Consider the following 17,861-nt stretch of genomic DNA (forward strand, 5'->3'; position numbering starts at 1 on the left):
GTGGTGGTGGTGGTGGTGCTGTGTGGTGGTGGTGGTGGTGCTGTGTGGTGGTGGTGGTGGTGGTGGTGGTGCTGTGTGGTGGTGGTGGTGGTGCTGTGTGGTGGGTGGTGGTGGTGCTGTGTGGTGGTGGTGGTGCTGTGTGGTGGGGTGGTGGGTGCTGTGTGGTGGTGGTGGTGGTGCTGTGGTGGTGGTGCTGTGTGGTGGTGGTGGTGGTGGTGCTGTGTGGTGGTGGTGGTGGTGCTGTGTGGTGGTGGTGGTGGTGCTGTGTGGTGGTGGTGGTGGTGCTGTGTGGTGGTGGTGGTGGTGCTGTGTGGGTGATGGTGGTGGTGGTGCTGTGTGGTGGTGGTGGTGGTGCTGTGTGGTGGTGCTGTGTGGTGGTGGTGCTGTGTGGTGGTGGTGCTGGTGTGGTGGTGGTGGTGGTGCTGTGTGGTGGTGGTGGTGGTGCTGTGTGGTGGTGGTGGTGGTGCTCACCGTGGCATACTCTGTCCTCAGGGCACTTGAAGATCCCCTCACTGCCAACAGAGGTCACACAGAGGTCACACAGAGGTCACACAGAGGTCACCGCGTGAGCGTAGCAATCCACAGGAACTCAACCATGTGGGACTTAAGAGTGGGTGGGTGGGTGAGTGAGTGGATGGGTGAGTGGGTGGGTGGGTGGATGAGTATGTCGTTGAGTGGGTGGGTGACTGAGGGGGTGGGTGGCTGAGTGAGTGTTTGAGTGAGCGGGTGAGTTGAAGTCCTAAGTTGATTCTGTGTGGCGAGGTGAGAAAACTGGAGAGAGACCGGTTGTTGCACTGACTCATGGATTGTGTAAACACTTCGCTCCAACTGAAGATGGCTAGGAGATGTTGACTACCTCGCCTGGTACGCAGGAGGTCGTGGGTTCGATAGTTTCGTTTTAGTTTCATCTATCTGTGTGTCTCTGTGTGTCTCTGTGTGTCTCTGTGTGTCTCTGGGTGTCTCTGGGTGTCTCTGGGTGTCTCTGGGTGTCTCTGGGTGTCTCTGGGTGTCTCTGGGTGTCTCTGGGTGTCTCTGGGTGTCTCTGGGTGTCTCTGGGTGTCTCTGGGCGTCTCTGGGCGTCTCTGGGCGTCTCTGGGCGTCTCTGGGCGTCTCTGGGCGTCTCTGGGCGTCTCTGGGCGTCTCTGGGCGTCTCTGGGCGTCTCTGGGCGTCTCTGGGCGTCTCTGGGCGTCTCTGCGTGTCTCTGCGTGTCTCTGCGTGTCTCTGCGTGTCTGTGTATCTCTATGGGTCTCTGTGTATCTCTATGTGTCTCTGTGTATCTCTATGTGTCTCTGTGTATCTCTATGTGTCTCTGTGTATCTCTATGGGTCTCTGTGTATCTCTATGGGTCTCTGTGTATCTCTATGGGTCTCTGTGTATCTCTATGGGTCTCTGTGTATCTCTATGGGTCGTGGTGGTGGTGTTGGCGGTGGTGTTAGCGGCGGTGGTGTTGGCGGCTACCTGCAATCGGAGACGTAATCCTTCTCGGGGCGTTTCCTCCCTCGCATGTCTAATGGGGAACGAGAAAATCAAGCAGAACGTGACAAACGCAACACGCGAACGCAAACACGACACAAACACATGCGCGCCATCGGCACGTGCAAGGTATAACAATGGTTAACAAATCTATTAAAATAAGTATATAGATACAAATACAACATTTGTTGTATCTTACCGGGTAAGCCCCCCACTGTGCAACTACGCAACGTGTTTAGAAGCTACAGCGGCGATCACAAGTGACAGCTCAACTCGGTGGCTTGTCGTCGTAATAGTCGTCGGGCGGCAAATATATAGCAGCAGCCAAATGACTCTGAACGCGTAGAGACGCAGGAAGTGTCAGGGTCGGGATAGAACCCATCAACTCCTGCGTACCAGGCGAGGTAGTCAACATCTCATAGCCACCGTGATGGTGATGATGAGGGAGACACTGCAAACTCCAAATATACAGGTGTCAGGGGCGGGGATGTAACCCATGACCTCTTGTGTACCAGGCAAGGTAGTTAACATCTCAGCTATTGTGATGATGATCATGAGAGACACCGCAAACTCTAAATATACAGCAGCAGTAGGCGTCGTCAGGGTCTGGATCCAACCCACGACCTCCCAAGTACCAAGCGAGGCAGTCAACATCTTCGCAACGCCACTGCCGCTCACCGGCACGTTTGCTGGTGCTCCGTATGCAGCACGCGGTGCACACCAGGAAGGGGAGGATCGCCAGCACCGTTATGGCCGTCAACACGCTGATGGAGGCGCTACTGCCGCTGGCGGGGAGCGTCGCCTCGTCTCCCGTAGACACCCCGGACGAGGGTGGCGAGGAGCGGGAGGTGTTGGTGGCGGTGGCAGTGGTGGTGGTGGTGGTGGCTACGAGATTGGGGAGGCACGGGGAGATACGAGGATACGCGGGGAGACACGGGTAGAAATGGGGAGACAGAGACACGGGGAAACAGAGAGACACAGACAGAGTGCGATGCTGAGCGGTGTTGTTGGACGAGCTTGGTGAGGAGGATTTGGTCTTCATCACTTCTAAGTCTGTTTGTGTCTATGTCTGTGTCTACGTGTATGTGTCTGTCTATGGCTTCTATAACCTCCTGTCACAGGTGCTAGCTAAAGTGGCCCCTCGGGATAGAGTCATCTTGTTGAGCGACTTCAATGCGCAAGGCACCTGGTCTGGAGTGATTGGAAGGCATGGGCCAGATCAGCTAAATATCAACGGCAAGAGGCTGCTAGATTTTTGTGCAGCCCATGGGCTTGTAATTGCCAACATGCTGTTCCGGCATCGGCACATCCACACAACATCATGGATGCATGCCGAGTCCAAGCAAGAACATCTGCTGGACTACGTAGTGATGGAACAGCGGATGCGAGCCCATGTCCTTGAGACCAGAACCTGCTGTGGAGCTGATCTGGACAATGACCATCGACTAGTCATCTGTAAGATGCGCCTGCCATTCTTCCACTCTGGTGGTGGGTGTACACCCAGGACCCCATTCAAACCCTTAGTGGCCTGGCCTCAGCTGTGCACCCCAGGGACGGACACTAGAATGGTCGATGCGTGTGCGGCCCACAACCCCTTGCGGAGCTCCACGGCGGTAACTCGGGCGCCATTCAAGCAAAGGGCAAATGTGGAAAATGCAGACGAGGAAATTTAACCTGATGAGGACGAAAATGATTTCACAGCTGAAGTCGGCGTGGGTGTTCATCCCAGAGCCACGTCATTTATCATTTGGCATAAGTGTGTTCTTTTGTATATAGGCTATTTATACAGCATTCTTAATTAAAATAAAATTAACCCTGCTGATATATGGAGGAAGATAAAAATTAAATGTTGAAAACCTGAGCAAAACATTTGGGTAGTTCCACGTGGTTTAGTTTTCCAATTTGTTTTTGTTTCAAAAATACTTACAGATAGAAAGCCGATTCGTTTCAATAGTGTTGATGATGATGGCCGGCAAAAGGCAGGTTTTGCTTTAATGTGGCAAAGCACCTCCAGAAAGGCCGGTGGGGTAGGGGCTTCAGTCCTGATGGTGATCTAATTGCCAGAGATTGCCCAGCGCAAATGCTTTCATTCGCCGATTGTTAAACTGCAAAAGTACGTGTTCATATAAAATGTGAATGAAATAGGTCTTGCATCTGCAATGGAAATTCTTGTTTTGGGACAGGACGCACAGTGCAGCAGCAGCAACTACAAGTGATAATAGAGGTCTACCTGTAAGTCTATGACACTGTGCCAGTCTACGTCTCAAACCATTGACCCCACGGTGGCCAGATGTTAACTACCTCGCCTGGTATACAGGAGGTCGTGGGTTTAATCCCGACCCCAATTACCAGGTCGTTTCTGAACAAGAGTTATATTAACTCAGTGGGGTTTACCCGGTACAAATATAAATAGTTTAGTAAACTGATCGCATCGTATCGGCACTGGCCGCTTTAGGGAGTGATCATGCGGCCTTGCGGTCGGGCGTTTGCCACCAAAGAGGTTATTATTACGGGGGTGCATTCACCACAATAAAGACGCGGTGCCTGCTTCACAGGGGACGTTAGAGACCCCCCGCCACGATTCACACACGAGGAAATGGCCGTTGCATGCCAGCGTCGTACAAATTTGACAAATGTTCAATATTACCCGCAGATTACTTCAGTTGGAACGTACACAGACATCACTGCCCCCGCCCCACCCCCACTTGGCGGCGGGGGTACCCCTCCTGAAAGGAAAGTCGCGAGACTCGGCGAGGCTTCCCTGTGTCATAACTAAACACACGTGCCAACTTTAGTGGCAGCAACGCTTTCGATGTTCAGTTCCCCTCCGGAAGCCGTCCGCAACAACTGGCTCGCTCGCTCTTCGACACCGACGTATAAACGCCGGCGATATAAACTCCCTCTCGGCGTCTGAAATAAGAATAAGAAGCCTGCTGTTGTGGAGGAGAGCGAGGGGGGGGCGGACATGGGACGGATCAAATACGAGCGGGGAGAGAGCGCTGCGCCGTCTCACATGGCAGCAGTGGGGCTGGTGGGAGTTTGGCTGAAGATGGCGACGAAATCCCATCACTCGGGAGGCTCATCAAGAACGGAACGGCCCAACGCCGAGGGCCGCGGTGCGATAACGGCACGCCGACTTCCATCCGGCTCTTATGTCCACTTTGGAGCACGAGTGCTCAGAGAGGAAGCAGCCATCGATAAGAACATCTTCCCCTTGGAGCCGTCGCCATCACCACCACCAACCCACCGCTCCCCGCCACTGTGGAGGGAAGCATGAAATATAAAGTGCCGGCGCAGCGGGAAAAATAGGCGGGGGACGACAACTCCCCGGCGAGAATGGAAGCGCACGGGTCCATGAGCACGCGCGCACGCAACCAGGAGCTCACGCCCGCAGCTACCGCAAACACCGCCATTCACAAAGTTGTTGTTGCCAAGAGCATCACACAACACGCACGCAGAGGGACGCACAAGGGCAAAGGATCCTCCGTGTAGCCTCTAACAGACCGTCGGGGCAGGCGAGTGTCAGGCAGCACCTACGGAGGTCGGCGTGGCACACGAGGCGGTGCGTGACCAGCGCCACGCCCGGCCACCTTTGTCTCCCCGGTTGTGACGTTTACACATTGTGCCAGGTACTCATTTGAGGCCGATTACACTGGTCAACAATTTTTTTTTTTCTGGCCTGGACTTGTGCAGCTATTCTAGACTAATTTCAGGGTGCCGATTCCAAATCTGATCTCAGATTTGCTCCATCATATCTCATTTTTATGCTATCGGCATACCCCATTTTCATTGATTTTACCTGAAATTAACTGTCACTTATGATTGCAAGTTGTTGCGAGTCAGTGACTACTTTAGTGTTAAAATATGGTGCTGTATTTTTAGGATAGTGTGTTTATAATATCATTTTATGTAGATATCCACATTTATTTAATATCTTTCTTCTGCAATTTTATTGAAAATGCAATATTTGACATCTCCAAAACCTGATGTGAGACAAAAATTGATGCCAGATTTGGAATCAGCAAACCAAAATTACCTTGAAACCGTTGGAATACCCTATGCCAGAACAAGTGTGTTGACCAGTGTTAAACACAGGAGAGGTCCCAGGAGCGGTTCAGATAATCAGCGGTATTGGCCGTTAGCAGGATTCAAACTCGGGTGACCAGGTTCACAGCGCAGTGTGCTAACCGACCGACAAAGAGACACACACACACATGCACAAATACAGCAGCAGCAGCAGAATGTACACTTCAGATTCAACAGGGAATCGCTCAGAGAAGTTGAGCAGGAAGCCTGTGGAGTGAGGCCACAGGGCACGAAGCGTCAGTGACCACCGCCGCAGGGAGCTGTGAAGGGTTCAGTCTGGCTCAGCGGAGGCTCTTTTTGAGCGGTCGAGGTCAGAAGACGGAACGGGAGCAGCGGCGTGGAGCGCCGAAGAGAACGCGAGAGAGCAGCGCAGAAAGCCGACAGAGAAGGACTCGGGCCAGACACAACCGTTAGCTGCAAAGACACCAACATCAGGAGGGAAAACACTCAAGAGTCACGTCAGAGTGTCGGTCCTGGCCGCCACGGCTACGTACCGTTCTCGAGTGTGCGAGCCTGGATGGGCTGTGACGGGGGCTCCGGGCCAACCCCCGTGTGGGCCCGCACCGTCACCTCGTACAGGGCCCCCTCGCTCAGCCCGTGCAGCGTCACGCTCCTCCGCTCCTCGGGCTGCAGCGGCGTCTGGCGCCAGCCACCCACCCCGCTCGGCCGCCCTCCTGTGCCGTCCCCTTCCTCCCCTTCGTCCCCTTCCTCATCGTCCCCCATCCCCGACCCGTCGTTGTCCCCCCCGCTCCCCGAGCCGTCGGCGTCTGCGTCGGGTGCGTGCACCACGCCTTGGCCGGGCAGCAGCGCCCTGTAGGTGACCGTGTACCCCGTGATGTTGCCGTGCCGGCTGCGTGCGGGTGGCGGCTCCCAGCTGACCAGCAGGCTGCTGGGGCTCAGGGCCACGCACGCCGTGTTTTGTGGGGGTGCGGAGGGGGCTGTGGGTCGGGTTGGGATTGTGGTGGAGGTGACAGGGGGGGGTAATGGGGAGAAACATCAGAAACCGCTGCGACATGAAAACGATGTGAAAAATACAAGTTAGTCAATGACTCATGCTGCAGGTCGGGGGGAGGTGGGGCTCAACTTTTTTTGTTAAGCAAAAGCGGGAGCTTTACAATTCCAAAGATGTGAAAAGAAAAACATTAAAACTTCTGTAGGCGTGGTAAAAAAAACAACTCTGGTTAGGGACGTAAATAAATTAGTGGTGAAAAAAGCTTCTTGAAAGAGAAATGAAATTACAAGCAAAATGCCATTACCATTAAAACCTTCCAGTTAGCTGTTCAATAACAATAATAAATTCAGCGGCAGGGTAGCACAGTGCACGGCTCGCGACAATAAACCCCCAAACGTATCTCGTTGGAGTCATCCAAAAAGTCTCCTGCCATAACATCCATATCCCTCGTGGGACCTCGTTTGCCAGCGTGGCACCGTAGATGGGCCGCACTGGCCTGCAATGGTGGACAGGGCCCATCAAGGGCGGGACCTGGCACCGCCAGGGGAGGGGCCCCACGTAGCCCCGCCCCTCACACCTCGCCCCCCCCAACGGGGTTCCAGGACCCCACTATTAGAAAGCTGTGTGACAGTGCAACCTTTGACCTTGGCACCATGACCACGTGGTGGTGGTGCTGCTATAACGGCCCACGCGGCGCCCCGCTGTGCGTGTAAGCGCACGCCGCGATCCACGCTTGGCCCACGTCCCCGCTAGGGTCGAGCGAGACGGGGGGGGGGGGGGGGGGTACGCGGCGCGTACTTGACTGCATGGTGCGCTCCGTGACCGTGACGGTGGCAGGCCCCAGCCCGGCCCGGGAGCGCGCCGACAGCTGGAAGCGGTAGACGGTGTCGGGCTGCAGGCGCTCGAGCAGGAACGCCACGGCGGAGGGCTGCAGCATCACCACCTCCTAGCGACCGAGCGAGCGAGCAATCAATGCCAAACGGAGGTTGCGACGGTCACTGTCGTCAATCGTCAGCGGCGTCGTCGTCGTCGGCGTCATTGTCCGCATCACGATCGGTTGTCTGATTAGCGAACAGAGTTCACATACAAACATCCTTTTATCATCACCATTGCCGTTATCATAATCATCATTGTTATCATCATCATTATCACTATTGTCTTCACTTAATTGCACTTGGGTTTTGAATGTGGCCTCCCGTGTAAAAATATTTGATAATAACGGAGCCCTCAATTTTCACATCAGAGCTTCACCAAATCGCAAGACTCGTTCACAAGAGGGCAGGGTAGGTGGGGGGGTATTGGGATGATTGCGCACACCCCGAGGGCACATGGCAATTGCTAATTTTATATCGCAGCTCACAGTCGCGGGTCGCCGTCCACCTGGATGACACGGGTTGTTTCTGGACGTCGGGTGTACGGAGGCGTTGGTTCGACAGACGGGATTTTTGACATTACCTCTTGCGATCAAACATTAAAAACTAAAATGGGACGATAGTCGTCGTCAACACCATCGTCCCCCTCCCCTCTGCCCCAAAGTCATCGTCATCTTGTCCAGGCCACCGTCTATGGACTCCTTTTGGGACCTCATTCATCAATGAAACCCAAACTTGATTTTACTCTCAAACGAGTAACGATTGGTGATAAATGACTTTCTGTAGCGCGAGTCATTGGTTTAATTGAAATTACACATTCCCACGAATGGGGATGGGTCCACACAAAGGACTAACACTGGAGGCTCTTCACAAAGTGGCGTTCATTTGAGCAATGCCTGAAGGGTCAAACGGGGTGAATTGAAATCGTCATTATTTTGTTCACTCGGAAAGAAAGAAAAAATCTCATTTTCATGCATATTACTACATTTGCCATGATTTAGACACAAACATATGCACCGACTGATCCACTATCCTAAGTCCGGTGGGAATTATAGAGAATAGCGGGATTGATCAATGTATCATTTAACCGGATGCCTACTATTGCACGGGAGAGCCAGAGAAACAAAAACATTAAGGAACGTGACATTTTCATTTCATTTATACTTAGTTTTAAAATTTGTAATTTGAGCTTTCACCAGGAATTCAATAAGTTTGGCAAATGGCAGTTCAATAATTTGAACATGAACTTTCATTAAATCAGCGCACTTTGATGCAATATTGCAATTCGGGATCCTGATTTAGTTTAAGAATCAATTCCTTTTCGACTTAAAACTTTCGCGACTGCAGGGATTCATATTCTATGGTTCTTTCGGTAAAGTGACGTAGATAGACAAAATAACGATAAAATAATGAAAATAAAGTGAATAAAAAATAATCACGTTTCCATCGCACCACAAGCGGTCGTCATCAGGAATGGAGAGGTTAGCCTCTGAGGGCAACCTGTTTATAAATGTTTAGAGGTGGGCGGGGCAGCTAATGTTAATGTGGGAGAAAGCTTTAAAACCAGCAGTAGGTCTACACCAATCAAAGCATTGCACCTCGCTCCACACACCCACACTGCTTTACCGAAATAACCATAGAATAACAATTCCTTTTTTTTAAAGATCGTGGCGAGTGTAGCACCTATGTCTCAGAGTGAGGGCGAGTTGACCCCGATAAGCACAGCATATCGGTGCCACGGTGGCGAGATGTTAACTACCTCGCCTGCTATACAAGGAGGTCGTGGGTTCGATCTCGACCTTGACGTCTGTATATTTGGAGTTTGCGTGTCTCTCTCCCCGTAGCCGCGTGGATTTTTCTCCGGGTCCTCCGGTTTTTCCCTTCCACATTTAGAATCAACGTCACGCGTTTAGGGTGTTCGGCTGCTGTAAATTTCCACGCGATAAGCCACTTTGTTGAGTTATCATTTGTGGACAAGGGGCTTCTGGAAAAAAGCGATATAGCTCATTAAGCCTTACCTGGTCAAATAATACTTTTTTCGTTTCATACGAGTGTAACTCACAATGATTATTGATCGCGCCTCATGGAATGGTCCACGAATCTCGATGATGGCAAGACCTTGTAAGTTACTCATGGAACAGTCCATGGATCTCTGTGATGATAGTGTAGTAGAGTTCACGACTCTTGGACGCCGGAGTTGGAGGCACACGGGTTTATTATACACAGCACGGTTGTGGCATACAACACTAGAGGGGGTGTCGGCCCCCTCACCCGGCTAGCTGGGGATACACATGCTAGCTACTTCTAGCCTGCCTCCTAGTCCTCCTCTAACGGGCTAGGGGAGGCTATCTGGCCCGACACTGGTAAGTCGGGCCCGGTACCCGGAGTCCCAGACCAGCTCTTACAAGAGCACCGGCTCTGGATCTCGGGACCATGCCGCTGGCTCGGTCCTGTTCGGCCCTGATAAGGACGGCGAACCAGGGGAGTCCAGGGCTCTAGCTAAGACGTCTTCAGTCTTCCCTGGTTAGCTTAACATAACTGCCGAGCCCTCCGATACATCCCCTTTGATACCCAACCCCCCGCTGAGGGGTGGGGCCCCGGGGGATCATAACTCCGAATCAGCCCCCCAGGGTGCCTGGCGCGGACGTCGTAGAGAGCACCTCCCCGTGCACTCACGTAGCCCCGCCTACTGTGTTTGTTTGCCATAAGCTGCCATGCATAACGGGCTCTCTCTCTAACACCCCTACAATAGTGTAGAGGTATTACTGGTAGGACCCACCTGGTTACACCAGCCCACAGGGGATTATTGTGTCCGTCCGTCCGTCGTGCATCCAAATATGGGAGGGGTGGGGCTGGGTTGAGAGGGGAGGGTGGGGAGGGGCTGGGTGGGGAGGGGCTGGTCACCCCGTGGTGCCCTTGAAAAACTCAACGTTTCACCTACTCACGCCGGCTTGTGCCCGCCCTCAGTCGGCCATATTTGCGGAATACACCACGCCGCCGTTGACCCTGGCCATTGACCGAGCAACCCGTGTTCCTAGCAGCTCCCTCCGCAGCAGGACAATGTGTTGATTGGCACTCCCCATTCTGTTAACGAGTAGCTCCCCCTTCTCGCCAACAGGGGGCAGAAGCGCCACCACGCCAGGGAGTTAACGACTCTGGCCCCAAGGGGCCAACGACAATCCCTGGGAAGGGGACCCCGGGAGGGGGGACCGGGGGATGATGTCACCTTCCAGAAAGTTCTATAAGGGAGGCGTGGCTAGGGCGGAGCAAGCCACGGAGCAGTATACAAGCCGGACCTCTCAAAGGTCCGGCTCGGTCGTCATTCTGGTGCGAAGACGGGGCTGGAATAGGAGCCTTGACCCCAGGCTCCGCTGCCCTTCTCAGGGCCAGAGCCGAGTGGAGCGTGGCCAGTGGTGAGACCCTGGGGCTCCCCTCTCACGATGTCCTTCTAAGGGCCGGGTCCGAGCGGACCAGAGGTCAGGACTCGTACGCCGAGAGCCCCCGAGCCGGGAGGGATACAAAGACGTGCAGGGTGGTCCCAGTGTTAGGCGGAGGCCGTTCACCTCCTTGGGTATCGGGTGGAAGGGGCCGTTACCCCTTCGTGTCAGGGATCTGCACCCAGATTGTGAATCAATAATATCGTGTTGCCTCACAAGAAGAAGAAGTTCTCGTCAAATGATTTACCCACTACAATAGTACCCCTGCGAATGTGTACGATGGAATAGTCCACGCGTCTCTACAATGACAGCACCCTTCAAGGTGCATCTAATGAACGGGGGTCTGTCTCGACGATTGGACTCCCCCTGTGAGTGTGGCCGATGGAACGACCCACACACCTCCTCCTCCTCCTCCTCGTCGTTGGCCCCCCCGTGGCGGATGCTCAGCTCGTAGTTGGCGACGGCGCCGTGGTGCGGAGGAGTCCAGCGCAACAGAATGCTCGAGTCGGACACCGCTTCTGCCGTCAGGTTCTTTGGCTGGACAGGAGCTGTGGGACAAAAAAAAATCACTTAAAAATGTCTGTTATATAACAACGTGTGTATAACGTACAGGGATTCTGCCGTGGCAAGATGTTGAGTATCATCATCATCAGCACAATCCATGTAGGTGTCCACTGCAGTTTCGTCATGTGGTCAGACAGAGGAAAGTGGAAACATTTTCACGTATATGCATACTCCACTTGAAATCCAGGTCACCGGTTCGATATCTCGAGTTCGACAGCTGAAGCGATGGGTTAAGTCCAACCAGACCTATCATTCATCGATGTATCGGGTGGTGGAGGATCGCGACGCATTTATCCTTACTCGATCCAACTCAAAAGCCTTTATTACGAATAATACTGCTCACGAAAGCCTACATGTTAAACTGACCACCATCTCCACCACCACGCAAATAAAGACAAAGATCCCCATATAGCTATACAGGATGTTAGGGCAAGTGACGTTCTCGAGCACTTAAGGCCAGCACAGCGCACGAGTGCGAGGGTGTAGCCAGCAGCGATGTTCGGCTGTCTTCGTCTCCCAGTGCCGATGTTTGCACACCTCACCAGATACTAATTTACGGCGGAGTTGACCTAGGGGAAGCCTAGGGCGGCTTCAGATATTCGTAAGCGGGAACCAAACTCAGGTCGCCAGAGGTAATAGCGCAGTGCCGATAACCACTGGTAACAACAACTCCAGCCGGCACACAAATACAGAGACCCCCCCCGGTATAGCCTTCACAGATTTGTTGGGGCAAGTGCTGTTAACGATCACCAAGCGCACACGTGCGTGCACACGTACACGTAGTGGCACAACAACACAAAACACCACACACGAAGCCGCATCAGGTGACACAATGACATATCCCACGTGACATGACGCACGTCACGTTCGCATACGCCCTTAAACCGCGTCACAACAAAGACATCTTCCCCCCCCCCTAGTATAGCCTTAATAGACTGTTGGGGGTAGTGGGCACCTATGAAGGCCAGCACGGCAAACGAGGGGATGGGTAGCTAGCACCACCCGGCCGCCTTTGTCTCCCGAGCGGCGATGTTTACACATCCCACCGTGTACTCATCTGAAGCCTAGTAAACCGAGGGGAGGCGCAGACAATTTTGGCACCGGTGTTGGCCGCGAGCAGGAATTTGAACCCGTGTCGCCGGGTTCGTAGCGCAGGGCGCTAATCACTCCGCGACCGTGCCCCACCATGAATAATAAAGACCCCAAACCCACACCCCCCCCCCCCCCCCCCCGTTTAGCTTGACACACCACGCACTTACGCACACGCGTATCAAACGAAACAAACACGTTCCTTCGGAGTGGGCAGGTAGGAACTTGGTTGGACAGCGCATTCGTGCACCACAGACAGACAAATGTGTGCACGACAGACAGACAAATAATCCCTGGTGGGCAGTGTGGAACCTGTTGTTCCTACCCGTAAAAAACGCCACGCCTTCGTGTGGCAACGTGCGAACTGAAAGTGCGCACACCAAGGGAGCCAATTTGCGCTCGCTCGCTCGTCACAGCGGATTCGCGGCGCTGCTGCGATGGGAGCGGGGTGGCCGACTTTGACACCATACTGACACCACGCTGACACCACGAGCTCCACGCCCAGCGGAATCGCGGCACTTTTGTCCACCCGTTTGGACGCGGTGTCGGCCGCGCGCCAACCACACGACGCGGGGAGCGAGCAGCTTCTCTCTCTCCAGCTCGAGACTTTAATCCGATGCCTTTTGAGATGGCGAAAGAAATGACCCTTTGCGCGGTGAATTGGATAAGGGGGAGGCAGTTGGGTAGAATTGGCCAGTTGGCGTTAGGGTCAGAATGCAGAGTTTGGGCATCGATGAGGAAAGAAGAGGTTGGAGAAGTCGGAGAGGAAATGGGAGCAGCAGGGCCCCAGGAGGACAGCCTGTGATTAATCTCCGTTGTGTGCAATGTTTGTTGTGATTCATCATACAAACACAAGATCCAGGTCCCATTCACCACAGTACATACAATTCGTGATCTGATCCCATCTGTGAAGGATGTGATCACTGACATGCAATACCCCGGCGTTTACAAACCAAGCTGTGTCTGCAGCAGTAGTTACAGTGGGGAAACTGAGCGACATGTCTCGGACTGTGTTCGCGAACACAAGGCGGATCTGAAACTCGATAGGACCTACACCTCAGCCGTGGCCGATCATTGTTTTAACGCTGTGGGCTCACACGTGGAATTGATTTCTCCAAGACGAAGGTACAGTGAGGGGAAAGCGTATTTGATCCCCTGCTGATTTTGTACGTTTGCCCACTGACAAAGAAATGATCAGTCTATAATTGTAATGGTAGGTTCTAATTGCTTATGCCTCAGACGTATAGAAAATGGCTATTCCCACAAACTTTGCTTCTGTGACCAGGACTTTATTTGAAGGAATGACACAAATGCACATCACGTTTTCTCATTGCAAATAGGTAAATTTCAAAATATCACTGTCCTGGTCACAAAGGCAAAGTTTGTGAGGAATAAGACATTATCTGTACTTGAGGCATAAGCAATTAGAAAATAACACTCACTACCCAGAAACAAAATATTGTTTTGCTACACCAAGACCGGAGCTATGGAGTCAACATTTGGGGGGGGGGACCAAATCTTCCAGGGGGTCCCAACCCAGAAAACAAGTAAACCCGTAAAAACAAAGTTTTTCACTCTAAATCCTTTATATGCGTGGCGGCTAGAGTCCTCTCGTCCTCTGGCTTGAGATGGCTGCCACCTATGGGTCAGATGATTGCCTGCCACCATTAAGCAATTGGTAATTAAATATTTAATTTGTTTTCCCTGAACAGTGTAAAATTTTGGATTTTTTTTCACGAAAATTAATTGTCACACACAACGAGTCTGTGTGGGAAATGTCAGCTCGATTGGATCACGGGAAGTGGGTTAAAAACGACCGAAAGATTTGCACGGTCCTAAGCAAGCAAGCAAGCACGCAAGCAAGCAAGCAAACTTAATATAAAGGATTTAAAAAAAAATCTAAATTTGTAAACAAATTTCCTGCCTAAAATAAAAAAAAATCACCAACACATGGGATGGACTTTTATTTATTTATGACAATGTTTAATAGTGTTTTGTATTACATTGCTCTGTTCATACTTTTTTTTACATTTCTTGTTTCATTGTATGTAATGGCAGAGATTAGGGATTAAAAAAGTACAACCACAATCATATGAACAGAAATCTATGCATTCATTTATATGAAGACAAGTCCAGATAGTGGCCAAGGTTTAGCAACTTGTTTTTATTTTTTTATAGCAATATATTGGGGGGGGATGTGTTCCCCCCCCCCAATCTATATTATAATGACGGCCTTGGTGTTACACTGATATCAAACGCAGCCCACTCTCACGGCAGAGGAGAACTCACATTGTGCCGATGGTCACCTCCTCGCGCACAAAGTGCTCTCACAGCTCCGTCCACGAGCCCTTCCTCCCCTCCCCTCGCGTGACGCGTCAACCCGCACCCCTCCCGCCTCTCGCCCACCCTCCCCGCCTCCCTCTCACCTGTGGCCGCGGTGCTGTCAGCACAGGCGGCGAGACCGAGAGAACAGGCGACGCAGATGCCGAATGGGAATAACAATCCCCGAGGCGCCATCACCACCATCACCATCGAATTCTCCTCCTCCTCCTCCTTCCCGCTGTGCGATGATCGCCGCTCTCAACACTTCTGCCTCCTGAAGGAGATCCTGCAGGGCTGGGTCGTGCCCGGGTCTCGCTATTTATACCCCGGGGGGTGAGGTGGGGGCTGGGGATGAGATGTGTGGGGAGGGGGTGACGGGGCGTGGCTAACAGGTGTGGGGGGTGTGGGGGGTGAGGTGGGGGCTGGGGATGAGATGTGGGGGGGGGGGGGGTGACGGGGCGTGGCGAACAGGTGTGGGGGGTGTGGGGGGTGAGGTGGGGGCTGGGGATGAGATGTGGGGGGGGGGGGGTGACGGGGCGTGGCTACAGGTGTGGGGGGTGTGGGGGGTGAGGTGGGGGCTGGGGATGAGATGTGGGGGGGGGGGGTGACGGGGCGTGGCTAACAGGTGTGGGGGGTGTGGGGGGTGAGGTGGGGGCTGGGGATGAGATGTGGGGGGGTGACGGGGCGTGGCGAACAGGTGTAGGGGGGGGGATGAGATGGGGGGACGTGGCTAACAGGTGCAAACCAGTGACTGTAATTGGTTTAGTGAGGAAAAACTTTCAAGATGTTTGGGGGGGGGGGTCACCTGCCCCAGGCCCCGCACTTTGGGGGGCGTGGGGCACGCTTCGACGTCACGGTGTCAGATGTAATACTCGCGGTTTATTTTGAAGGCGTCTGGGGGGGGGGGGGGGGGCAGACGGTGTGGGGTTTGCCCCGGGCCCCGCACCTCCCCCCATGGAGAGCCGCTGCTGCTGCTGATGATGATGATGCTGCTGATGATGATGTTGCTGCTGCTGACGATGATGCTGCTGCTGCTGATGATGATGCTGCTGCTGATGATGATGCTGCTGCTGATGCACGTGATTATGGTTCGGCACGAGACGAGAAGAAGGGGACCACCATCATCACCACCATCACCACCATCATCATCACCATCACCACCACAAGTCAATTGGGTATTGGTACAAAAAAATAATGAAAGATTACATCAATTACACGATCACAGATGTGCGGCGAGCAAAAGCCGCACCTCGCTGCACCACCACAGAGCTGTTTCACAAGGACCACACACGTGGTCCACATGTCGTGTGGCCGGCCTCACATTTAATTCTCTTCAACGTATTTATTTTAAGGTAAGGTTTTATTGATTTTTTTATTTCCAATGGGAGGGGGGCAATGTTAGGGGTCAGCTAATTCTTTTTAGGGGGGGGGGGTCACGAGACATCTAGACCACACTCTGTAGAGAATGCCTTCACTAAAAAAATATAATTTACGGATACATTCGATCAGCCACGCTGCGTTCTTTCTTTCTTTCTGGAACTGCATAATTTCAGCAGCATTAGTTTAATGCAAGCAAACAATGGACCCGGCCGTGCGGGCTGATTGAATGCGTAGGGCGGGACACATATATATATATACTCCAAGGTGTATTGTTTGCGTATTTATTTTGTTCGGTATATTCTCCCCAAGAAAACTAAAGATGTTTTATTGACTACAGCTGGGTATTTCCACGCTCAGGATCATGTTAATTTTTTCATCATCATCATCATCATCTATTATCATCCTTCACCCATCGTAGTCCATGGAAAAAAACCCCTCAGGCATTAGTTGAATCGCGTGCACGCTTATGGACGTAATGCGCAAGTGTCCGTTACGCTCCGTATCTCGCCCACGGTTCGTCGAAGAGAAAACAAACTCGACACCACAAACGCTTTTCTTGGCTAGGACATTCCCGCAAAATTGGCGCCTTTGCCAAATGCACAACATTTTGCCCCCAGAAGTAAAAAAAACAATTTAATTTAAAAAACGTCGCCCAATAGAAGTAAAAATAGAGCCAACATCGTCCGAAAAAGTGACACGCGCTTTATTGGTAGAATCCTCACCGAAGCTTCGGTTTCTCCCGTCCGATTAACATCGAAACCCCTTTCCGCGTGGCGCAATCGTCCCGTGAAGCCACGAGCGTGGCTACGACGCGGCGGCGACGTCACAAAGGGCTGGCCAACGCCGTGCTGACGTCATCGCACTTGACGCCGAATCCTTTGGGGCGTGTGGTGTCGCTATGTCCCGCGCAAAAGGCGCGGGCAGTGTTAGTATACATGCGCATATAGGAACATTTTTTTATTATTTAAGCTATTTTTTTTTACCAGGTAAGGCCCACAGAACTATATATACCTTTTTTTTATAAAAAGAAGCGAACTTTCTCACACAAATGATAGCTCAACAAAGTGACTTATCACGTGTAAATGTATAGTAGCCAAACACTCTCAAACGCACGCTTTGCAAAATGTGGAGGGTAAAACCGGAGGACCCGGTGAAAAATCCAAGCGACCGCGGGGAGAAGATGAAGACTCCAAATATACATGGCTCAGGGTCGGGATCGAACCCACGACCTGCTGTATACCAGGTGAGCCGGTTAACATCTCGTCTGAACAGCGTTCCGGATTGCTCCAGCTGAAAGTAAGCACCGCCTTCCTCTATAATCTTCCAGAGTCTTTATAATTCGCGTGGATTTTACCTGCCGCGGTGTTAACGATTATCTGCAGACTTGCACACCACGTGTGGCCAAAACAATATGCACCAGGTGTGTGGCATTACGCGTTTGTGTGGCATTACGCGTCTTGTAACACGCGCCATATGGACCTGTTGGAAAGCACCGAGTGCCCCGTGTGTATTTTGAACTTCTTTCGCGCCGTACATAGCCAACCGTGGCTAATCGGAGGTGCGGGGACGGGGGAGGGGGAAGGACAATAAACGAAACACGCAAAGCAGTCGTAATCAAATTAGTTTAAAATCATTTGCGATGATACGAGAGGCGACCACCAATGGGGAGATGGAGCGATGGAAGC

The sequence above is a fragment of the Lethenteron reissneri genome, unplaced genomic scaffold (genome assembly GCF_015708825.2).
Source record: "Lethenteron reissneri isolate LAM-NWPU_2019-01 unplaced genomic scaffold, ASM1570882v1 scaffold_1452, whole genome shotgun sequence".
Taxonomy (NCBI): Eukaryota; Metazoa; Chordata; class Hyperoartia; order Petromyzontiformes; family Petromyzontidae; genus Lethenteron; species Lethenteron reissneri.